General features: G+C 39.0%; 1 protein-coding gene across 8 annotated transcripts in view; it reads right to left on the reverse strand.

The window, feature by feature from the left end:
* KCNIP4 (potassium voltage-gated channel interacting protein 4) overlaps positions 1-26,205 on the reverse strand; it is a 432,794-nt gene that overhangs the window by 121,647 nt on the left and 284,942 nt on the right. Inside the window, exon 1 of one of the 8 annotated variants that reach the window (XM_061379854.1) lies at positions 8,252-8,321. The exons of the other annotated variants lie outside the window; for them this stretch is intronic. The gene's annotated coding sequence lies outside the window, so the exon portion shown is untranslated. Of the gene's footprint in view, positions 1-8,251; positions 8,322-26,205 lie in introns of those variants that run through there. 8 annotated transcript variants of the gene reach the window in all.

Below are 26,205 nucleotides of genomic sequence, written 5' to 3' on the forward strand. Positions count from 1 at the left end.
TTTGAGTTTTGACATGTAGAAGTAAATCTTTAAATGGACACTGCTCCTATATATAAACAGAATGAAATATACTTAGAATACTCAGGCATTGCATGTACCAACATCTATCGAGGTGCTAATCCCTATACTATATAGTTTACTGGTAAAGTTGATGATTTCTGTTAGAAGATACAGGACTTTTGTCTGTTTAAACATGATGTGGTTAACACCAGCCTTTTGCCCTTGGGCAAAATTACTAATGCCCTTAAATCATAACACTGTAGTATTAGAATTTAGAAGTTTAAAATTTGAAAACATTATCTTTAGGATATGAGGGAAAGACTGCCAGTTCTGGTTTTGCTTAAGAGAAACAACAGAAATAAACATATGGTAAGAGGCTGCTAACTCCAAAGACTCAAAACATAAAAAAATCCCAAACTATTAATTAATCATAAATTTTTACTCCCTTTAGACAATGATGAACTATATAACCTATCTATATGTACAGACTCTATATTTCTTTCTCTACCCCTGTACTTCATCCAAACTCCCCTAGGATATTTATAAGCAATACTTTATTTCATCAGTGGAAGCACATATTAAAGACACAGACTGACAGTAGGTAAATGTATATCTGGCATCTAAAGCCTACTTTTAGAGGCTCAGGAAAAGTATGTATAAAAACCAACCCCACATCCATCTCTGCCAACTTCTTTAAAACTTGTAAAAAACTGACGGGATCACAATATCACAGCAAATGCAGTTAGGAGGCAAACAATGTAGGAAAGCTAGAAAAAACATGTCTCATGATGGACACTTGAAAATTTGTGGAAGAAAACTTCAGGTCCTTAGGTACTTCTGATTCAAGGATGCACATGTCAGACAGCCTGCCCCAGTCCAGGAGCTTAGCTGCCTGTGTTCAAGGCCAGCTCCCTGGGGAAGCAAGAGCTGCTTGAGGAGCTGCAGCTGGCCATGAAACTGTTCAAGAAAGTGTTGGGAGAAATCACACTATTTCTCTTGGGAGCTACATTTACATGGAGGCTGTTGCTCTTGCTCCCTCCCAAGGCTACATTGCAGTCATACCCTTAAACAAATACACGATCTACATTGGAAAAGACTGCATGTAGAACTACTGATACCTTTAGAGTCAAGGAAAACATTTTCTATTTCACAATAATCCATAATATACAAGTAAATATGACATGAATGTTTGAGAAGAGAGATCTCGTATTAGCCAACAACCGTGCTTGTAAGAACACAGGGCACCACTGGCAATCTGTTTGTACACATTATATCATAGAGAAGTTAATAAATATTTCATTTTTGTAATGCTAGCCAATTGCAGAATAAGTACCAAATAAGATTTATATTGTTATTGCATTCAAATACCTTAGGGACTTGAGTCCCTATAATATTATGCCACTTATATCCATCTGCCATCTTTATCTGCCATATTCATTTTCCATGACAACTAAGAGCAGCTTTACTCACACAGCTGTAATCATTGTAGCTGTGCCTCAAGAGTGACTGTCTACATCTGTTAAATTTATTTCCCTCCTAAGTTGCAAACCAATTTATAAAGAATAGCAAGTTACCAATCTGCTTCTAAATTTAATGGAAGAGATAATCATTGTTCTTATTCATCAGCTGCCCCTTCCTTCCACAACAACTGTATTTTTATCTGTAGGCAGATCATGATCCCCCTTTCCACTCCCAATTAAAGCCTTTTTCTACTAACAGATAAAAACATTTTGATTTCCAGTTCTGTACGTTTGTGGACACATCAGACTCACCAGATACCACTGCTGACACACCAACTCTGTGCTTTCTTTAATTCTGTGTTTATCTTCCGCTGCTTAGCAAAGACAAACTGATTATGCTTTACAAAACCAGACTGAAAGAAAGCAAAAAAAAAACAACAGAAATGAGATAGAAAACCAGATACAAGTAGTAAAAATATCTCTGGAAGATTAGCTCAAACCAAGGAAGACCATGCAACTTCATCTTATTTGGTGATCCTGCCTTTATTTTTAAAAAGCTGGTGATAATCACCATTATGGAATTATCTCTCTCCATTTCCAGTAGCCACTGCTCCTCTGTCAGCAGCTGCAGTGATGGACAGCTGATTAAAATCTTACAGTAAAAAAAATAAATAATCCAAATTAAATAAAAGGTCCTTGCTTCTAAGTTACCCAAGTTACTAAGATTCTGCTCTAGACAATTAACCCACTAAGCCCAAAATCTAATACTTAATCAGTCTAATTAAACTCCAGGTGTTTGTATGTGACCATATATACAGACAACAATAAGTTAACAATGTTTACTAGGAGTACAGATGTAGGAGCAAATGAAATTCAGTATCCACCTTTATTAAAAGATCACAACATCCGCATTCCTTCCCCAGAAATGGGCTACCATTTTTCTTCTGGATAAACTCTTGACTCCAGAATGTACCATTTGCCAGCAAAGACAAGTATTGACTCTCCTATAACATGAAGCCTGGTTTTCTCTTAAGGTGCCTTTGCAACAAAAAAGAACCAATCTGCCTAAAAAGACAGATAAAAACCTGTTAGTTTCTCAGCTATATTTTCCCAGACTGATTCTGGGAAGTTCTATATCAGACATTTATTCAGATATATCTTTGTGCCTATTGGAGACCTGAGAAAACTCCCTTCTACTTGTATATTGATAGGTCCACTGTATTCCAAAAATATATGGAGAGGGTGGAGAACACCTAAAGGGAAGTCACAGGCAAGAGATTTCATGGTTTCCTTGACATCTATCTTCATAGACCAGAGTTCTCCTCCCTGCCCACAGCCACCCCTCACTTGCTGCCACCCTGACTGCCCAGCCAGTTGGAAGACAGTATTGCTCTTCTCTTTGAGATTTTTCACTTTTCACAGGCCTTTCACTGTTCCACTGGGAATGGGAATTGCTTTTCTTCCTCAATAGAAGAAGTGGGAAATGAGGGGCATCTGGATATGGGACCCTTCACTCACCCCATATAAGTTGCTTTTTTGGTGGGACACTGATTTCTTCCTGGACCTCCCAATAGGAAGAAAATTAAAAAAGCTTAAATTTACCAAGCTATTACTTGTTAATACTGATATAGTTTCTGCCTTTTACTCTGATTCAAGCAAAGCTGGATTTAACTTTCTACTAATTCAAGGCCCCAGACTTGACTTCCAACCAACAGCAGTCCTGCAGAAGTCTGAGCACAGCTGCTCATATGTACAAAAGCACATTCAAGAGACAATTGCTTAATCAGCTGGCATTTCAAGTCACTAAGATTCAACCTCCAAGCACATTTAGTGTGCATCCTGGCATGTTTTATTAGGCTATTATTTCTTTTCTCTAGTACAATTACTTAAGCACAGAATCCAGCATGATCAATATAGTGGGAAAGATTACTTACTGTAATGGTCTGGGGGCTTTTTCCCCACCTCTTCCATGCACTCCAGCAAGCATATTGTCAAACTGACTTAAATTGCATGAGGCATTTAATTGAAGAAATGCAGAACAGGAACTTGATCGCAGTGTTGTGGTGAAAAATCCTGCCCTGACCACCCACTGTTCAAATACTAAACTGACTCGGAACTGTGGAGTTTCAAATATTCTTTTCCATTCCTCCAGATTCTTACTACTATTATAATTACAGTGTACGTTCAAACATTATTTATTCACATACATTAGAGAGCAGTAACCCCAGCTGTTTTAGCAGCATCATCCACTTTGAGTTGCAGGCTGTCCGGCTGCTGCATTACATTGATGACTTCAATAAATAATAATATAATTTTAAATGGCTAGCTTTCAATGTCTTATGCAGTAGAAAAAGCAATTTAAGAAAGATGAATAAATATATTTTAAATTCTGTATTATTTCCGTACATCCTCATTGCATTTCCCTTATCAAAAACAATTACAAATAAATAAAAGATCCCTGAGAATAGGTAATATATTTCGTCAAAAGAAAAATCAAAGGGAATAATAAATTATGTTTGAAAACTTTTTGCAGCCATTAAGCTTCATTTTACCATTAAATTCCTTTGCTACAAGTGAATTGATTGGTATTTCACAGTAAATTGACATGTATGCATTTATCAGGGTTTTTTATTCCCATCTTGGCCATCTATTAGATTTCTATTCCATCCTGCCTGTGTGGATGATCCCTGGTGTGTTAAGTTTCATGCTAGGCAATAGAGGCAGAGAAGCAGGATCACTATCAGCAAGGCCATTTTGAAAGCAGGTACGGCATGTTTTGACATACTGTTCTTTATAACAATCAAACTTTTCAAACATGGCTTTTTGCTCAAAGGTGTTCATATTCTCACCATGAACACCTCATTTAGAACCTTATGACTCATCTGCTCAGTTCTGTCAAAACTGAAGAGGGTACTAAGATTTCTACAGGATGATAAAAATTTCATTAAATGAGACAAGATAAAGAAGACGAAAAAGTTATTTTAAGTGTAAAAAGTGTGAGCAATCTAACCCTGAAAGCATTTCTTCTCTTATTTCATTTTCCTGAATATCTCAAAGAAAATCTTCAAAGTAGATGATTCCTGGCCACAGACACATCAATGGTAAGTTTGCTATTGTTTCAACTAAAGTAATATTTTTACCTGCTGCAGATAAAGACTGTGTCCACCCAGACATATAAAAATAAGCAGACAAAAAATTTTTATTGAATTCTTACGTAGGCTGTGTGAATTAGCTTTTGAGTATTAATGGAAGTTTGGTGTCTACTTACTTTAAATACTATGAATTTGTAATCCAATTTACATCTCCAGATACGGACAAAGCTGAAACAAGCGATAATAATAATACCATCTAAATTAATAACTTGAAACATGGTAGTAATGTTTTAAATGACAATGCAGAAGTGCATTAGCCATCTCTTGAACAATCTTTTAGCTGTTACAGTGTGGATCACTTGTTAATATTCTATTTAAAGAATAAATATTGTACTATTATCAATTACATTATTCATTACTCCTATTTCCTAACTAAAATATGTTTTCACCCTGCAGCTTTGTTGTGCATACTGTGGTATGGACCTTACATTCAGATTTTCATGTTAGGTAAGAATAGTTTCCTCCTGATGTATTATGTAATTTATATCCTTTGTTAAAAGAATTATAAGCAGAAAATATCTGATTGACCAGAAAACATCTGTAAAAGATATAGTGACATCTTAGTAGCAAGAAATACAGGATCTGAAAAACACAGACAGAATTAGTAGAGAGGTCTTCAGCTTTGTAAAGAAGTGGAAACTATCCTTTTTCCCTCACTGGAACAAGAGAACCATCTGTGCACAACTCTGTTCTTGGTTACTGAACCAAATCACAGGAAATCCAATTACAATGTTTTTTCATAGGGCATTTTTGGTTAATATTACTTAGAAGTTATGATCAGTGTGTAGTCATTTGAAACAATAATTTCAATTTAAACAAAAAGATGAACTTTTTTTCCCCAGGAATACATTCCTGAAATGCTATCAATATTACATTGCTATCCATGGTCTCTTAGATGAGATGCTTAGGTATTTCTCAATGATATGATTTAGTCAACAGAGAATTTGTGGGTCAAGGTTAAAGGGAGAACAGTGATGGGAGACATTATTATGGGGATCTGTTAGAGACCGCCTGATCAAGAGGACTCTGTGGATGAAGCACTCTATAGACAGATAGGAAAAGCCTCATGCTGACAGACCCTTGTTCTCATGGGGGACTTCAACAACCCTCATATCTGTGGAAGCAACGGTACAGTCCAGCAAAAGCAATCTAGGAGGTTCCTCGATGGTGTGGAAGACAACTTCCTTTTCCAAGTAATAGAGGAGTCAAAAAGGAGAGATGCCATGCTTGATCTTGTTCTCACCAACAGGGAAGTGCTGGTGTAAAATGTGAGGCTCCAGGGCAGCCTTGGTTGCAGGGATCATGAGATGGTCAAATTCAAGATCCTAAGGACAGTGAGAAGAGCGTGCAGCAAGCTCACTGCCGTGGACTTCAAGAGAGCAGACTTTGGCCTCTTCAGGAACCTGCTTAGTAAGGTTCCATGGGATATAGCCCTAGAGGGCAGGGGGGCCCAAGACTCTTGGTTGATATTCAAGGATCACCTGCTACAAACTCAGGAGTGTTGCATCCCAACTAGAAGTGCAGCAGGAGGGCCAGGAGACCTCCTTGGATGGATAAGGAGCTGATGATGAAAATTTGAAGGAAAAAAAGAGGCTTATAAAAGGTGGAAGCAGGGAGAAGCAGCCTGGGAAGAATACAGGGATGTTGTCTGGGAAGGTAGGGGGCAGGTTAGGAAAGCTAAGGCGCAGTTAGAATTAAACTACCCAGGGAATTACAGACCAGTAAGCCTCACCTCTGTGCCTGGCAAAATCTTGGAGCAGGTTCTCCTGGAAGGCATGCTAAGGCACATGAAAAACAACAGGTGCTTGGTGACAGCCAGTGTGCCTTCACTAAGGGGAAATCCTTCCTGACCTATTTGGTGGCCTTCTAGGATGGGGCTACAGAACTGATGTACAGGGGTAGAGCAGTTGATGTCATCTACCTGGACTTGTGCAAAGCATTTGACACTGTCCCACACAACATCGTTGTCTCTAAATTGGAGAGACATCAATTTGATGGATGGACCACTTGGTGGATAAACAACTGGCTGGATAGCTGCACAAAAAAGTTGTCAATGGATCAATGTCCAGCTGGAGACCAGTAACGAGTAGTGCCCCTCAGGGATCAGTGTTGGGACAAGTCTTGTTCAAAATCTTTGTCATGACATGGACAGTGGGATTTAGTGCACCCTCAGCAAGTTTGTCGATGACACCAAGCTGTGTGGTTCGGTTGATACGCTGGAGGGAAGGAATGCCATCCAGAGGGACCTTGGCACGCTTGTGAGGTGGGCTGATGCCAACCTCATGAATTTTAACCATGCCAAGTGCAAGGTCCTACACCTGGGTTGGAGCAATCCCAGACACAGCTACAGGCTGGACAGAGAAGAGATTCAGAGCAGCCCTGCGGAGAAGGACTTGGGGGTGTTGGTCAATGAGAAACTGAACATGAGCTGGCAGTGTGCGCTCGCATCCCAGAAAGCCAACCGTATCCTGGGCTGCATCAAAAGAAGCGTGACCAGCAGGTCGAAGGAGGTGATCCTGCCCCTCTGCTCTGCTCTCTTGAGACCTCATCTGGAGTATTGTGTGCAGTTCTGGTGTCCTCAACATAAAAAGGACATGGAACTGTTGGAACAAGTCCAGAGGAGGGCCACGAGGATGATCAGGGGACTGGAGCACCTCCGATATGAAAACAGGCTGAGAAAGTTGGGGCTGTTGAGCCTGGAGAAGAGAAGGCTGTGTGGAGAACTCATAGCAGCCTTCCAGTATCTGAAGGGGTGCTGAAGGGATGCTGGGGATAGACTATTGATTAGGGACTGTAGAGATAGGACAAGGGGTAAGGGGTTAAAACTTAAACAGGGGAAGTTTAGATCGGATATAAGGAGGAAGTTCTTTACTGTAAGGTTGGTGAGGTACTGGAATGGGTTGCCCAGGGAAGTTGTGAATGCTCCATCCCTGACGGTGTTCAAGACCAGGTTGGATGAAGCCTTGGGTGGCATGATTTAGTGTGAGGTGTTCCTGCCCATGGCAGGGGGCTTGGAACTTGGTGATCTTAAGGCCCTTTCTAACCCTAACTATTCTATGTTTCTATGATATCTTAGATGGGATGAATTTAATTTCATGACAGTTTTTTGTGGATGGATGGTTGGAAAAGAAAACTTGCTATTGGAGAGGGTTGTAGGCAGAGTACTGTAGCTCATGAATGGTGCTTTGTTGCACAGCTTATTGTGGTAGGAACTGTCTGAAAGTTCCATGGATGAAAGCAATATCCAAAATGATTATACAGTTTACTCCATCTTTTTGTTTGTTTTATGACTTATCAAACTTGTGGTGAGTGCTACCAAAAGTTGCAGATAAATCCAAATGATTTGTACACTGGAGTTTTATTACCTATATAAACTAACTATAAACTCATTTGATGAAAAGGAAGACTATAACCTGTCAGCCTAAAACAGTGGCTGAATCGAAATGATTTTAAGAAATTGCAAATGATGTGCTAGCTGGTGTCAGAACTGACTTGATACTGTGTGAAAAGAAAGGAGACAGCTTTAGTGGTTTAGTCCTGAAAATAGGGTCTTATAACTCATGTGAAAGAAACATAGAACCTTTAGCATGACAAGGCATTAATGATGACAACAAATCTCTCTTGATCTTTATGACTTACCAAGAGACTCACAAATCCATGTCAAAATCCTAGACTGTCTAGTCAGTGAACCTGTATGACGAGCCAGGTGCTAAAAAAATAATAGTAACTCCAGAAATTTACTGTGATACAAAAAGACAGTGAGCAAAATAATTGGAAAGAGTCAATTTGAGAACTTTCAAACAGGAAGAAGCCATGCACTGTGTCAAAGCTATCCAGACAGAAGCAGAAGTTAAGGAATTATTTCCAAGACCTAAAATGCACAGATAGCTGCTTTGAGTCACTCTAATAATCCATGCGGTCCCACGCATATCTTTGTCTTTATGATGGATATGTCTGTTGATTAGTGCTGTAAAACCAAAGAAAAAATGCTTGGCTATAACAAATTCACTTTTCTCTTCAATAGTGATTTCACAGAAACATGGAAATAAAAAATTACTGAAGTGTATCCAGGGATAGAGGAATCTGGTTTCAAGAGCATATTAACAATGTGGACTTCATCAAACTTTATGCTGACATTACAAATTCTGAAACAGTGTACAGAAGTTGATAATTTTCTGCATTTTTTTTCCCTTATGAAAAATACATACAATAGAGTAGATTTTTTTTCTGGTTGGAAGAGATTCTACAGTGATCAACCACGTCCAACTGCCTGACCATTTCAGGGCTGACCAAGTGTTATAGCAAGTTGTTAAGGGCATTGTCCAAATGCCTCAACATACTGACAGGCTTGGGGCATCGACCACCTCCCTAGGAAAACTGTTTCACTGTTTGACCACCCTCTTGGAAAATAAATGCTTCCTAAAGTCCAGTCTGAACCTCCCCTGGAGCAGCTTTGAACCATTCCCACATGTCTGATCCCTGGGAGAAGAGATCAGCACTCCCCCTCTCCAATTCCCCTCCTTAGGAAGCTGTAGAGAGCAAGGCTCAGGCTCCTTTTCTCCACACTAGACAAGCCCAGAGTCCTTAGCCACTCCTCATAGGACATTTCTTCTAGACCTTTCAGAAGCATTGCTGCTGTCCTCTTGGATGCATTCGAGTACCTGAACATCCTCCTTAAACTATGGGGCCCAGAACTGCACACGGTACTCAAGGTGAGGCCACAGAAATGCTGGATACAGTGGGATAATAACCACTTTTTTTTTTTTTTTCTTGGTTGCTTATGCTACATTTGATGCTCCCTAGAGTGTAGTTTGCCCTACTGGCTGCCAGGGTACACTGTTCGACTTGTATTGATCCTGTTGTCAACTGGCATCCTCATATCCCTTTCTGCAGAGCTGCTTTTCAGCCACTCTTCTCCTGATTTATAATTGTGCCTGCACTTGGACTTCTTAAATTTCATGCCACTGATGATTGCACAATGCTACAATCTATCTAGATCGCTCTGTAGGGTCCGTCTCTTATCCATCAAGAGAGTCAACAGCACCTCCCAGTTTGGTATCATCAGCAACACTGCTAATGGCACTTTCAACACCTGCATTCGGATCATTGATAAAAATATTAAGCAGAGCTGGCTCTAGGACAGAGCCCTTAAAAGCACCACTGGTGATCATTTGCCAGCCAAATGTAACCCTCTTCAGCTACTTAATTTTAGGTGTTAAAAATGCATACATTTAGGAAAGAACAATGAAGAAAAGGCAGGATGTGGTTGCTTATTGAGGGGAGTGCTTGACATGTACTCAAAGCCTCAAGCTCTTTTCCACCTTTGTGCTCCAGTATGTCTTGCTATATTTGAGCAAACACTTCACTTTTGGCTTTAGTTTGCTGATCTGTATATTGAAGCTATGCTTCCTTATGGAAAAATGTAGCTTTCTGAGATCTAGTTTTATCACATGAAAGAAGTTTGAATTATTGCTTTTATTATCTTTCTCCCTCTGATCTAACTTATGATCTCAGAGTTCATTTTATCCTCTTCAGTCTTTCACATTTATCACTGTAGGGCCTGAGGAACATACAGTAAAAACAACAACAGAAGTGGAGTCTGAACAGATATCAGAAGTATTTTAAAGATGTTTACACAACCTGCTATAATAAAGCTTTCTTATTAGTAGCCTTGTTTTAACGGGTAAAACAAAGCCAACAAAGTTACAATATTTTAACTTTTCAGTTAAAATTATTATATAACGTAGTAATTATAACCTTAGGACTAAGTATCTAGTTCTCATAAATTACTGCGTGTTTTGTTCTATTAAGTTTTGTCTACAATTTTTCAAACACAGTGGGTTACAGCTACAACAGCCATGAACAAAACTCACTGCAAATGTTCTGCCTGAACTGTTTCAAGCCAGCTTTTTTATTAAATCTCTTGAACAGCAAAGATGCAGGGGTCATAGTGATACAATCTTCTGCAGATACAGATCTTTGAAGAAAGAATCACAGTAGTCAGACTAGCTGAAAATGATGAAAAATAAACTCTAAGCAACATATGTATTGTTTTTAAAGCACCTAATTAATGAAATAAAAAGTTGCTGATGTAATCTTGGATTTATTTTTGTCTTAATCTCAAAGATTATGTAAATTTGCCGGTTTTATCCCATTTCCCTGCGGAAAGAGAGAGAACAATACACCTGTATTGGCATAACAGCCAGAAGGCTGTGCTGCCATCCAGCGAGACCTGGACAGGCTGGAGAGTTGGGCGGGGAATAACTTGATGAAATATAACAAGGGAAAGTATAGAGTCCTGCATCTGGGCAGGAACAACCCCCAGGTTCCAGTATAGATTGGGGAATGACCTGTTAGAGAGCAGTGTAGGGGAGAGGGACCTGGGGGTCAATGGCATCCTGGGTGGTATTAGAAAGGGGGTGGTTAGTAGGTCGAGAGATGTTCTCCTTCCCCTCTACTCGGCCCTGGTGAGACCTCATCTGGAATATTGTGTCCAGTTCTGGGCCCCTCAGTTTAAGAAGGACAGGGACCTGCTGGAGAGAGTCCAGCGCAGGGCAACTAAGGTGTTTAAGGGAGTGGAGCATCTCCCTTATGAGGGAAGACTGAGGGAGCTGGGTCTCTATAGTTTGGAGAAGAGGAGACTGAGGGGTGACCTTATTAGTGTATATAAATATATAAAGGGGGAGTGTCACAAGGATGGAGCCAGGCTCTTCTCAGTGGCAAACAATGATAGGACAAGTGGAAATGGGTACAAACTGGAACACAAGAGGTTCCACTTAAACTTGAGAAAAAAATTCTCAGTGAGGGTGACGGAACACTGGAACAGGCTGCCCAGGGAGGTTGTGGAATCTCCTTCTTTGGAGACATCCAAAACCCGCCTGGACACGTTCCTGTGTAACCTTATCTAGGTGTTCCTGCTCGGGCGGGGGGATTGGACTAGATGATCTTTTGAGGTCCCTTCCAATCTCTAACATACTGTGATACTGTGATAACTTTATATATAAAAAATAATGAAAAATGGGGTGTGACTGTGCTTTCAATAATTGTTGGACCTCTGAAGCACAGGAGTACATTCCATTGGTAATATCCTGTACATACTTACTAATTGCACCTCATGTACAGCATGCTAAGTAAGTATTGTCTGCTCCGTGAAAATCACCTTCCAATTTCTCAGTAATCAGATCTTAGGAGGCATTCACAGAACATTTCATAGGAGGTGTGAATGTATACAGTCTTGTTTACATTGGGTCTTCAGATTATGGATTAAGTTAAGGACAAAGTTCTACCAGCAGTAAATAGAAATGATAGAAGTTACCTTGAAGCCTCACATTCATCATGAGGTAGAGACCAAAGGTACAAACACAGGCTTGGAAACATTTAGATACAAAATGAAACAGCCAAAAAGCTGTAAGTAGAGTTTAAATCTGCTTTCCATGCTTCAGCTTTAATCACCAATTTATTTTTCCATTCCTAGTGATTTACTGGATTTCCAGAATAATGAAGGATTTGCAGGATCCAGTTCATGAGAAGCAAGCAAGCAAGCAGAATTTGGCTGACTACTCAAGAATTCCATCTTCCAGGAAGTTAGAAGAAAATACTCATATTTCTCTTTTGCTTTTCAGTGAAATCCCTCAGCTGGAGTCACCTACACAATGGGAAGTACCTAAATGATTACTACCTTTTGTTCTTAAGTATTCACACAACACACCTCACTGTGAGATTAATTTTAATTTAGTTATTCAAATTTGCTATTTAGAGAGAAGCAGGTATTTCTTTACTTACATTTTTCAACACCAGCAATAAAGAACTGACCCAAAAGAATATAACTTTCTATAAAGGAATTTGTCCAACTAAAGCTATGCAAGGCACAGGTTATAATGCTCTAATCTGGATTTGGACTAATTCTTAACGTATCTTAATAAAGGTATTGACTACTACTGTTACCTTTTTCCTCAGAAAAACAGAGTTAATATTTACCAAAGCTATTTAAAATCAACTCAAGAAATGTACATATCCTTTCCATCTTACATGGCAGACAAGAACATCTATTGAAACAAGAAAGTAGCTTTGACTGAACTTCAAAAAGGAGAAGGTGTTCATTGCAGTTTTGAGGTTATATTTGAGAAAAAAATGTCACGGAGACTGAAACATGATTTCTTATTACTAGGGGCTACCATAAGTAATCATAGCTCTGCTGTATTATGCCATAATGCTTATCAAAAACTTATTCATTTTTGCAAGCCTTTGTGGGTAAAAAAAGTGTTTTCATAAAATCCTGAAAAACAACATTATAGATTTTTCAGAACCTTGATATGATTCATTTACTGAATAAAACATAACAGAGTATAATACCTAGAAGAACTGTACAGCTTACATTACAGAAACAGTGCCTTAAAACCACAAAAACCCCACACCCACAGGCAGAGAAACAAGTGAATGTGTGTTGTCATATACCTGTACATCAAAACCATAGCTAAATAAGTTCAATACAGCCAAGAGAAAAACTGAAAAGAATTAGTGGTGATATATTATTCTTATTCGTATAAGAATAGCCATACCTCTACATATATAACACTGAGCAAAAAAATCTCTTGAGCAACTTAGAAGAATAAACATTGTAGTCCATAAATACTTTTCAAAGAACTGCTATCTAACTTAATAAAACACATTGCTCACTTGGAGTCAAAAAGCATCTTTGACATTGCTTCACCAGTATCACTGCAAAACCAGAATTTGAAGAGAGTCCTGAACATCCATCATTTAAAAAAGACTAAATAAAATTTTTTAATATTATAATCTCGTTGATATCAAAGGGCAATTACTGGACTAAAAACTGGTAACAGTAACATTTTGCATAGAAATTGGATTATTTAAACTTCAGGCTCCAGATGCTCACTTGCAGTATGATTGCAAATTTATTATCTTTTTAACAAGCTGCTTCAAACTCCTGTATAGATTATAAATTGATGCATTCTTCACACACATATTGAATCAAACCTACTGCAAGATACCTGGTTTTGCATAGTTTTAATGTAGTAGGAAAATAATCCTGAATAATTTTGTTTGTTGGGAGGTAGGAAGTTCTCCAGCTGTGATGAAATGTTACATTTTAGAAGCTCTGTTCATTTGGGATTCAGGTGTCCACATTTCCAAGCCTGAAAGGTAGCGCCATTTACCCCTGTGAAGCTGATGACAGCCATTTATCATTTTAATGGTACAGAGGAAAAATAATACCAATTCTTTGTGATTAAGTAAAACCAGAGCACAGCATGTTGGCTTCAGCAGGTGGTAACATTCACAGCTTAAAGCAGGTCTGCTCCCATGGGTTGTTTTTTTTTTTTTTTTTTTTTTTAATCTTTTCACCTGCTAACATGACTTTTAATCAGTTTTTGAATCTCTCTGCTGTGAGGCAACCCAGACACCTTTTGCTCCAGTCCTTTCTTCACCTATTTCTATGTTTACTAGTTCAGTTAATGAGGGATTGCATACCATCAAATCACATTATTAAGCTAGTGGAGAACTGAAATCATACAACCAACTGTGCTTCTCAGGATAACAACAACAACAACAAAAACAAAACCCAACAAAACCAAACAAACAAAACCAACCAACCAAAGGAACAAACAAAAAAAGCGCAACAGAACAAAGCAAAGATGCTGAGAAACAGAAAGGCCCTTGACAATTCACAAAGTGAAAGTTCCATTTGAGAAAAAAACAGGGAGATTTTTCTTTAAAATGAGAGGAAGGAACAGGTTAGGAAACACTCTTAAGCCCCAGAAGTAGAAACTAGAGTGGGTGCAACTCCTCCTCTACTGCACACCTTGCCAAGAGAAAATTCTTCTTTATTTCAAATCACAAATTTCCCTGGAGAAATCTAACAGTGACAATCACCCAATGAAAACATCAGACACGACCAAGGGGAAACCTACCAAGACTAGAGAGTGGCAGAACTCAGACTATTTATTTGCAGATTCTACCAGATCCATATTGCAAGAACTAAGACACGCTCAGCAAAGGAAACAGTGATTAGTGAAACCACCACCAAACTCATATATACATTTTCTACATAAGACAGGGCAATATCAATAAATTAAAGGCAGTCAGACTGGACACAAATAAGATATATTCTTATTAAAAACTAGGAATTATGACTAGCATTAAATCTTCAGTCTGTGCTTTGACCCTAGAAACTCCCCCCTGTTAACACACATTCTTTGTTGAACCTTATGCATTCCTGTCGTGGTTTAACCCCAGCCAGACAGCTTGTTCACCCACTCCCCCCCCCCCCTTCTTGCCCTCCCCTTACTCCTGGAGAGATGGAGAGGAGAATCGAAAAGAATGCAACTCCCACAGGTTGAGATAAGAACAGTTTAGTAACTAAGGTATAACACAAATCACTACTGCTACCACCAATAATAGTAATGATAAAGGAAATAACAAGGGAAAAGAATATAACACCTCACCACCAGCCGACCGATAACTGGTCCCCCCAGCTCGACCAAGCACCAACTGATATCTCCTCCAAACCTGCAGTTCCTAGCCCTTCCAGGTAACTCCCAGTTACATCCACGGCATGACGTGCTGTGGTATGGAATACTTCTTGGTCAGTTTGGGTCAGGTGTCCTGTCTCTGCTTCCTCCCAGCTTCCCTCCTCCCTGGCAGAGCATGAGGCTCACAAAGTCCTTGGCCAGACCAAAACATCATTTTTATCAGCTCTGCTCCCAGCTCGAAAGTCAAAACACAGCACTGCACCAGCTACCAAGAAAGAGAAAAATGACTGCTACTGCTGAACCCAAGACAGTTCCCCTCACAGGTGCAGCCACAGCAGCCCCAGCAGGGCAGGGGACCATCACCCACCTCAAGGCCACTCAAGACTTTTGCTCAGGTATGGCTGGGAAACCACATCCTCCAGAGCCCCTACACACTTCTTCTGTCCATGGGTCCAACAGGTCCAGTTCAGCTGAGGCCTGGGCAGTGTACCTGAGCTATGTCATGATTATACCCATTTTTGGCCATTTCGTTGGGGGACTTTGAACCTTTGTTAGCAGTATTAATGGCTCTCTTCCCTCTGCTCCTGACTGGGCTTTCAGGATTGACCTCCCAGATCTGACTCATTACATCACTTTCTCTGATGACATCTGGATGGTCGACAGTGACTCCATCAGCACCCCTGCCCTGCTCAGCCCCTGTGGGACCATGCCCTGCTCTATGAGGACACTGTTCCTGGCTTATTTGCTTTATGGAGATACTTCCACAACTTCTTCCTCCCACCTTTAAAAAAACAAAAACAAAAACCAAGCAGTACTCTCTGGCTCACATCTGCCCACTGAACGATGAAGACTGAAAAACTTAAGAAAACGCCATTAGTAAAAAGCAGTGCAAAGTATTCCTACAGTCACAAAGCAGTTAACTGAGCCTTTTTTTTCTGTAGGGAATATGACATACAGGAATACATGCCCTGAAAACATGCAGGAAAAAAGGAGGCTTAAAAGTACACAAATAGTTTCTTGCTGTTATGATAGCGGTATGACACAGGAGCACTAATCCTACATCAATTCTTTTTATATTATGTTTTTAAGCCACAAAAACATTTAAACTTGCATGGTCAGGATCCTTAACCAGAACAAAGCATGCTGAACAAAATAAATTCCCAAAGGAAAACCCAAATCCATCTCATTAGTAAATAGTGGCCAGATAACACAATTCTTTTCCCCCTCCAGTTCACTGGTATTCTCCACCACCCACTGTTCACTCTTTCTGTTCTCCTAATCAGGCAAAGCTGCTTCTGCCTGTTCCCATTCTTCTGCATATTCCCGCTCTTGAACACAGCTCTTCAATTCACACTCAAACTGAACCACATTAATGGATGCATATACTCAGGTTGCAAGAATACAACCTACATTCACATGCTTGGAAATATGTGCTGTTTCTTGAGAGAAGGAAGGTGGTATTGAACATGGTTTCCGCAGACTCTCTCTCCACACTAGGCTTTTGGCTATCTCTCAATGCCACAAATGGTATGAAGACAGCAGATCTGCTGAGAGCAGCTTTGATCTACCTACAGAAACATCTACTTTCTTCTAGCAGAGATAGCACTTTGCAGGTAATTGATAAAGCTGTAACCCAGCACAGCTCTCAGAATAGATTCTTGTAGTACTCCACTTGCTATCAGCCTCCAGGTAGAGTATGACCCACTATTGACTAAGCCTACTCATCCAAATGGGCCTGTTTTTATCTACCTTGATGTACTTGATGTGTACGCCCACTTTCAGATACTTTTACTCACAAATAGAAAAGATCACAAGTACAGAGCTGGAGGCTGAATCCTATGCCTGGCTGCATTGTTAGAACTTCAGGTGGAGCTTGGAAAGTAGAACAGAGATGTATTTCTGCCTGAAGAGCTGCAGGATCAAGGGTCTAGCCAAATTATTGGACAGAATACTTCAGTACAAAGTGTAGCCTTCAAAAGTTTAAGACTCATTCTTAATCGCCATTTTTGCAGTCTACATCAGAGGACAAGTGATAGTCCAAAATACTCTTTTTATTAAAGAGAATTAATTTTCAAAGACAATTACAATCACTGCTTTGTTTTTATTACAGTGTTATTGACATGTCTTACAATGCTCCTTAGAGATCATCTAGACTAAAGCATTATAACAGAGTAGCAGGACCAAACATTTGATTATATTTTAGGTACTTGTAAAGGCTCAAGATGGGCATGCAGAATTTTTTTTACCAGAAAGTAGCAACATGGAGTAATTTGCTGCTGAGTAAATGAAGTATATGACTAAACCCCCCAAATGTTAAAAGAGCCCTGAACAAAGCAGGCTGGAACTGAAAGCACATATTCAAGAGACAAGATATTTATATATTTTGAAATGTTACAAAGGGTGTAGTCTATGGGGCGGAGTCTAGTTGAAGGCCTGTATCTAGTGGAGTGCCTCAAGGGTCGGTACTGGGACCAGTATTATTTAATATATTCATCAGTGATTTAGATGAGGGAATTGAGTGTACTGTCAGCAAGTTTGCTGATGACACTAAGCTGGGAGAGGTGGCCGACACGCCAGAAGGCTGTGCTGCCATCCAGCGAGACCTGGACAGGCTGGAGAGTTGGGCGGGGAATAACTTGATGAAATATAACAAGGGAAAGTGTTGAGTCCTGCACCTGGGCAGGAACAACCCCAGGTTCCAGTATAGGTTGGGGAATGACCTGCTAGAGAGCAGTGTAGGGGAGAGGGATCTGGGGGTCCTGGTGGACGACAGGGTGACCATGAGCCGACACTGTGCCCTTGTGGCCAAGAAGGCCAATGGCATCCTGGGGTGTATTAGAAGGGGGGTGGTTAGTAGGTCGAGAGAGGTCCTCCTTCCCCTCTACTCAGCCCTGGTGAGACCTCATCTGGAATATTGTGTCCAGTTCTGGGCCCCTCAGTTTAAGAAGGACAGGGACCTGCTGGAGAGAGTCCAGCGCAGGGCAACTAAGATGATTAAGGGAGTGGAGCATCTCCCTTATGAGGAAAGACTGAGGGAGCTGGGTCTCTATAGTTTGGAGAAGAGGAGATTGAGGGGTGACCTTATTAGTGTATATAAATATATAAAGGGGGAGTGTCACGAGGATGGAGCCAGGCTCTTCTCAGTGGCAAACAATGATAGGACAAGTGGAAATGGGTACAAACTGGAACACAAGAGGTTCCACTTAAACTTGAGAAGAAACTTCTTCTCAGTGAGGGTGACGGAACACTGGAACAGGCTGCCCAGGGAGGTTGTGGAATCTCCTTCTTTGGAGACATTCAAAACCCGCCTGGACACGTTCCTGTGTAACCTTATCTAGGTGTTCCTGCTCCAGCAGGGGGATTGGACTAGATGATCTTTTGAGGTCCCTTCCAATCTCTAACATACTGTGTGATACTGTGTGATACTGTGGGTGCTAATTATGATTATTACAAAATCTTGAAGTGAGCAACAGAACCAAAGAAGTTCTTTTCAATGCATATAAGGAGGACACCATTTGCCTCTTCCCCAAATAAACAATAGTTGATAAAGATTAATTAAATAATTAGAAAACAAAACTAAATCAAAATATATATATTTCACTTTTTAAAGGCACAATACCTTAATGTAACTTTGTTACTCTAACTTGTTTGGAATAGCATTTGCCTCACAGTGATGAAAAAAAGGAGGAATGGAAGCTCTCTTATTCACTACCTTTGGAGGGCCTAGCATCTCATAGACTCTTCCTTGCTCCCTCTCTAGTTTAATACAAATAGTTAGTCTATTTCTTCCACAGTTTTCTCAATTGTAGTCTTTTCTCTGCACTCAGGAGTATTCTATGCTTACTAATTTTGAACACAAGAACCTGCTTTTCTCCAACAACATTTTTTCTATCTGCTCTTGCTTTTGGTTTATTGACTCTTAGAATCTCAAGAACAGTATATTGAACACCTATGGCTGTGGACTGGTAATTTCTTGCTTTTTTTATTAATTTCCACATCATCTGTATATAGCCTGCTTATCCACTAATTCCAGGGGGTGTGAGCACACATGCACATTTCTAACCAGGGCTGCAGAAGCACTTCATTTTGCTATTGCTAAGCAAAAAGGAGGAGTACAGTGTGCAATAATTTACTTTGTATTATGTTCCTCGAAATATGTGTGCCTTCAGAGAAATAAAAAAGTGGACTTTTAGATCTCACAAGAGTTTCTGCCAAGATTATCCACTGGGAAAAAAAAGAAATTATCCCAAACATCTTAGTTGCGTTCTGTTCTTTTAATTCTGAAGACACCGTTAATGTCACATTAATGAGAAAACTGGACACAGATTCCATAAGACTGATGAACTGAATAAATGAAATCAAGTCCTTTTCTGATGCATGTAGATTCCATGATTTGCATTCTGTTATCCAAGAGAAGTTTGTGGCTCAGTCATTTCCTCATTCTTATATTTTCTGATGAATACATAGCAAAACAGAAGTAAGCAGGGTACAGACTCAAATTCAAAAGCATAATTTGCTTTTAGATAGCTCAGATGGTCATATTTTAGAAGCTATAAATAACACCATAAAAGGATCAAATCTATAGATCCCAAAAGCCATTCACTTGTGAGCATTACTCATACAATGGGACACTTGCACTCTATTTCAGTGGCTTTCTTCCCTCAAGACTGCAAGATATAAGATGTGATACTGCAATTAGGACTAACAGAAACAAAATAAAAAAAATAAAGATCATAACACCTCAGTACAACTGATCCAAATTTTGAGCTAAGAATAAAATTGTAAAGGACAAACACACTTCTATAAAAATTCATATCCGCTTGTAAAGGCCTTGGAGTTTTTAAATGGCAGTATAAATAACTGCATCCTCTTCTTGCTTGTCTTCTATTGCCACTAAAATTACACATTTTCTTACTCCAAAGATCATCCAAAATACATAAGAACAATAATATTTCACAATCACTGCTTCAGAATATACTTCAGTACACTTTCTTTCAGATCCACTTATAGCCAGTTTATTATCTAGCTCTATTACAAAAAAGTGAGCTTTCCCTTATTGCTAGAAAACATTTAGCACCCAGAAGGCTAGGAAAAAAATGTAGCTGATACTGCAGTTTTACCATTTATCTCAAGTGCTGAATTAACCGTTAATAGTAAGAAATACATCATTTAGAAAAAGTTGGTCCCAACTCAAACCCCACAATACACTGAAAAATTAATTAAAGTACAGTCTTTGCTTTTCAACATACAGTCTTCAATTTCTTTATCAACTTATTTTAGCTAAAGCTGAGGTTCCATTGTTTTGTTGGATCAGGAACAGGTTATTTAGATGTCTTCAGAATTATTCTCCAAGCTACTTAGTATTTATAAGCCCATGCATATGTCTAAAATTGTGTATTCTTTGAGATATAAAACAAAGCAGTTCACGATCAAAAATTGCAAAATTTACTTTTTTCAGGTTAGATCTTGTGTATAAGAACAAGAACCTATGGGGGAAAAAAAACAAAATAAACCAAAACAACAACAACAAAAAAACCCACAACCCAAACACTAAACCACAACAAAGCCAACAAACAAGAATTCCACCAAAGCACTTAACGTATTGAGTTTGGAATAGAAAGGGTTTGTTTGTATTGTTTTGTCAGAAGTCTTAGTGAACTGAAAAATAGTTAAAGCATCAAGTGACAAACTACTGACAAATTTCTCTATCCAAGTAATACCTTGGAAAAATCATTGGCTTGTATGACTGGATCTTATTGCATGGCACAACAAATCACTACTGGAAGTTCCACATTCCTTGAAACAAGGGCCAGACCAAAGAATCATCTCAGCCTCTCTGCAGCTGCCAAAGTTTTACCTTCCTTGGCCACCACAGTATGCTCTAAGGATAGATCACAGTGAAGGATCATTATTTTACTGGTGAATTAACTGCCTAACACATCACTTAGTTTTCAGTTCTACAGCTAAAATAGTGCTAAAAAGACAACTAATCATGCTTACCTTTTCTACTTTATACCTGAGAAATTGGAGGCAAAAATTAAGAGATCTTCTTGTCTTCAGGTACACAGACAATGGTCTTAGTGGACATGTCTATGGACCGAAATCTATAACTAGCTTGTCTTACACGAAAATTGAACTTAAGAATTGCAAACTATCAGACTACCATTTTTTGCAAATAAATGTCCTGAACATGAGACTATTTTCTTAATATACAGTCTAAATTAATTAAATCATCATACTGATTGTGGATTTTATTAAATTTAAAAGTTAGAATGAATCCCACTCTTCAAGCTTCATTGCATCCATGTTCAGAGAAGTCAATATTAGAGCTACAATAGCAGCCTGGGTGGCATCACAATACAGCATGTGGGCTGCTAGAGCAGCAGTGAAAATACTGAATAGAATCTAGCTACAGATTTTTTCCCTCACAAATGCCATCAACACACTGTTTAAACTCCCTCCCATTGCCTCAAGGAATAAGTATGTGGCACTATTAGAATGACATCTGCCAGGTTTTCCTGTGGTGCAACTATTTCTTTTCATCATTGTTAGATTAACTTTTTTTTCCAAATTTGCACAAATAATTGAGTTTGTAATTCCATTATCACATTTGTACACAGGCAGATAACCATTACAGATCAACTCCACCTAAAATAATATTGTTCAGTATTACTGTATATCCTCTTCACTTTGGAAGACCAGAGAAAAAGAGAAGAGCATGCCTAACAAGGGAGTTAAACAATTAAATGGAAAAATACAAAGTATCTGGCGAAGTATTTCTTCTAAGAGAAAAATGATGTTCAAAAGGAAAGGAAAAGAATCAGAATGGGAGTCCTAGGCTCTCAATCAGGGAGGATTGCCCAGGGAGCTAAACACCACTTTTATACTACTAAGCCCCTAGCATCAAAAGATTCAATGCTAGTTACTTGGTTCAAGTCCATTCATTAAACCTCTGCCTCTTTGAATTCAACTGTCAAGATGTATCCTGATAAGTGGAGTGTCATAAACCAAAATGAATTGTCACAGGCTCTGATCCACATACAAAACAGGCCAATTACCCAACAGTCACAGCCCCAAATATATCAGGGAAGGAGTTAGGTCCATCAGTCTTATAAACTCAGCAGGAACATCAATCCTTCAAAGCCTTTCTCATCCTTTACCTCAGCCACTTCCTCTAAGGTTCACTCCTGCAACAGCTCAGCAGGCTGTTGCTTGCTCCCTCAGAGGGGAGCAGGCACGGGCCTTGCATGACCTGGAACTGGAAGAAGAGTTGCAGAGTACAAGCCGTGTGTTGAGTTCATTGGGTGCTTGGGCCTCCTCATCTCAGGATGGCAGGGAAAGGAGCAGTCATGTTTCACGTGCTCACTGCTGCTACACTGGCTAAGTGTAAACCCAAATAAAACCAATAAACATAACACAGGCAATTAAAGTGCCTAATGGCGCTTTTCAACTTTTGCAAAACAATTAATTCTCATAGAGAAAGAGGTGCTACATTTTTTAAACTAGGGTGCACCTGATCTCTCTTCTATCTCTACTACTACAGCTTAAGACACTCATCTCTGAGAGACCTGCATTCAAACCTATCTTGTACTCAAGGCTAAGCAAGGATCTTTCTTAGAGCACCCATCACACCAATAAAAATTTTTAAGGATTCCTGGCTAGTGTTCCTCTTCCTTTCTGCACTTTATAATTAAAAATCCAAGTTAGAAAATAAAAATTTATTAGGCCAGAGAAAAATAAAGCGTGAGCATAAATTCATAGGCACTAAGTTTCTAAAATGTCGTATGCCATTATGGATTGGATGTGAAACTGACTTCTGTTCTGGGCTGTGAACAATGTTGCTTTCAAAAAAAGGAAAATAAAACACAAACAAATAAACTCCCCCAAACTCCACACAAGACCACAATTTGGAGTCTGCTAAAGAAAAGTAAAATGATTTTGAGATGCCTGTCAGACACATACATACAGCCTGGCAAATACAGGAGAAATCTGTATAGAACTAAAATGTTGCCTTTTCAATCCAATATTTCAGTGTTTTTGAGCAAGACTGCAATAGGCAGGATACATCTGCTCAGTATCATCTGCAATATTTCCTATTCATTGCGAGAACAGATGGAGCCTCAGTAATCCTTAGCAGATTTTACTGAACAATGTTTTGGAATAACATCAACACTGGAATACACAATATTTCACTGATGGAAAAAAACCCCTCAGTTACTGGCAAAAACAAAAGGGCAAGCCACAAATGAGCCAGTGTTAAAAGAACTTCTCATTTTTCTGTAGTAATTTATCCCACTGAGCTCTAAAATTATATAGGAAAGATTTTTATTTTTTTTTTCCTAATGAACAGAGACATTCAAACTAGAGGGTTTGTTCATTGGATGTTTTATGCGACACCAGGGCAAGCAACTAACCACGTTTAGGGCATATTACTGTTTTTACACTGCTGGTTAACCAAAACAGAGTATAACCACCTTTGGTATTTGTATGTTTATGTACTTTGGTTTCTGTCACTGTTGCCAGTGACATCAGCAAATATTTCTTTTCAAGCAGTTTAGATGCAAAGTCCACTGCAGTTATCTCATTCAAAGAGGAGTTCAGGGAATGAAATGCAATCCAGCCTATCTGAACAATTCCATCTCACTTCTCTCTGTTAGCATAAAGAAGTTTGCTATAAGGCAATCCTACTCCCAGCAGTTTCAACTCCTGCATAAAACAACAATTTAGTGAACTGTGCAAAGAAGAAATCACTTCTGCCCACAAGTCCTCTATATGGGTGCCTCGGGCTTCCAACTCTCCATCTGGCCCAATGCAAGTTCTGTTTCCCAGGAAGAGAAAAATGCAGCTTGTGTGGCATTTAGGCATAGAGCATAGTTAAAATACTTAGCATTCTGCCAATGCATAACAGCAAACCTTCAAGCAGAGCTTATTGACTGTGTCTGATTACATGTTCCTAAGAGCCTTGTTACAGTCAATAAAAGGTATGTGAAGAATGATGAGAGTGTTAGGACAAGAATACACTTCCACAAAGACAAATTTATGAGTTACAGTCACTAACATTTCAACGTAGCATTTATAGTAATCATTAAAGACAATGTAGGATATCAACTTTCCTATGTAGTCGCAAGTCTGAGGTAAGAACTTATCCTAGATGAAATATTCAAACCCCCTTTATTTTTGAGTTTTCTACTTTGTAAACCTACATAGGGTAAACAGCACGTATTTTAAAAAGCATAATTAGAAGAACAGTTGTAATTTTTGGCTGTTCTTTAACTGTTTCTGTTGCAACTAATAAAATATCAGATATGGATTGTCTACAGACAACAGCTTACTGAACAAGATCTTCAAAAAAGAAGCAAAGTAGTAGAAACCTGAAAGGAGGTATTGCTAGAGAATCATAAAGAAGAAATCTTTTCTTCGACTAATAGAATCATAGTGCTTATGCAATCATAACTGCATAGGCACTATGAATCTTCATTGAATGCAATTACCAAGTCTTCCTTCCACTCTTATTTTGCTCATATCCTCGTACTGGGTTTCATAAATCTTATTTAGTAATAGCAAGTAAGTTTAACATCAAGAAACTGTTCATAAGCATAGCAACTGTTGGTTGTAACCCAACTAATACTTGCATTTTATCGCGTATTAGTTAAAATGGATTTTGTAATTTTCAGAGTTCCCTGTCTGTTTGAAAGCATAAAAACATTTTTAGCACCAGTCTTGGGCTGCACTAAATAACATTTTATTAACTCATAAACCATTATAATTCCTTGAAAAGCTTAAATACTATTAGAGTCTTGTTTTAGAGTCTTAAAGCAATGCCAAACATGGGAATAGCTTACAGAAAAAGTTGTTAGCTAACTGTTTAAGAAAGCACTAGGCTCTGAAATATAGATAAACATTTTGTTTCAAAACGGTGATTGCTTCATTCTATGTTCTAGCTTGATTCATCTCAGAAGATGTGAAAAATACCACCACCCAAGTCAAATACACACGTGGTATTCAGAATTACGAACATTTCTAGAAAGCCTCGGCATGTACAGTGAGATAAGTGGCTTTAGTACTGCAGTAGCAGTTAAAATGTAAGCTAAGAACTTAACATTTGAAGTAAACACCTGCAGGAATTTACAGACTTTCAGACTACAGTACTAATCTTAAGTGCCAACTACTAACTACAGTTAGCAATCGCTGGTGTAACAACTGTTCACAGAAGCATGACAAATATTTTATAGAAGTTCATTCATACAGCAAAAGGTGTACTTTGGCTTACCCTCGCCTTCATTGCCATAAGACAACATAGCTAAGCAATTATTACTCTTCAATAGATTTTCAATCATCTTTGTGCAGCTAGCTGATCTAAATCTAGTTATTAATTAAAAGATAACCATCCAGTTTAAAAAAAAAAAAAAAGGAACTAATCAAATTTGGAGACTTAATTGCTGCTTCATTCCAAATACAGTGCAGGATCTATTAAACCCTTGGTTTAATGGTTTAAGACTATCTCTTCTTTGTCCTCAACAGACTTTGAGTCAGAACATCTATCGTTGTTCCTTTCTATAGTAGCTGGTCTGCTCTAGCAAGACCTGGGAAAAGAAGCTTAGGCTGTTTGCTTCTGATCTTAAACTTTTTAGACACAGGGACTGTGAGAATGAAGACTCTAGGCCCACTTTAGGAGAGAATCTGGTTTGAGACCATCTTAAAAACCTGAATGAACACAAGTTCATGGGACCTGATGAAATCCATCCGCAGGTCCTGAAGGAGCTGGAGAATGAAGTTGCTAAGCCACTGTCCATCATAATTGAAAAATCATAGTAGTCGGGTGAAGCTCCCAATGACTGGAAAAAGGGAAATACAACCCCCATTTTCAAGAAGGGGAAAATGGTTGACCTGAGGAATTACAGACCAATCAGTCTCACCTCTGTGCTTGGCAAAATCTTGGAGAGGATTCTCCTGGAAGGCATGCTAAGGCCCATGAAAAACAAGGTGCTTGGTGACAGCAAGCAAGGCTTCACTAAGGGGAAATCCTTCCTGACCAATTTGGTGGCCTTCTATGATAGGGCTACAGAACTGATGGACAGGGGTAAAGCAGTTAATGTCATCTAC

The sequence above is a fragment of the Neopsephotus bourkii genome, unplaced genomic scaffold (assembly GCF_033783945.1).
Source record: "Neopsephotus bourkii isolate Nb327-2 ecotype Australia unplaced genomic scaffold, CSIRO-AGI_Nbou_v1 NB_1780, whole genome shotgun sequence".
Taxonomy (NCBI): Eukaryota; Metazoa; Chordata; class Aves; order Psittaciformes; family Psittacidae; genus Neopsephotus; species Neopsephotus bourkii.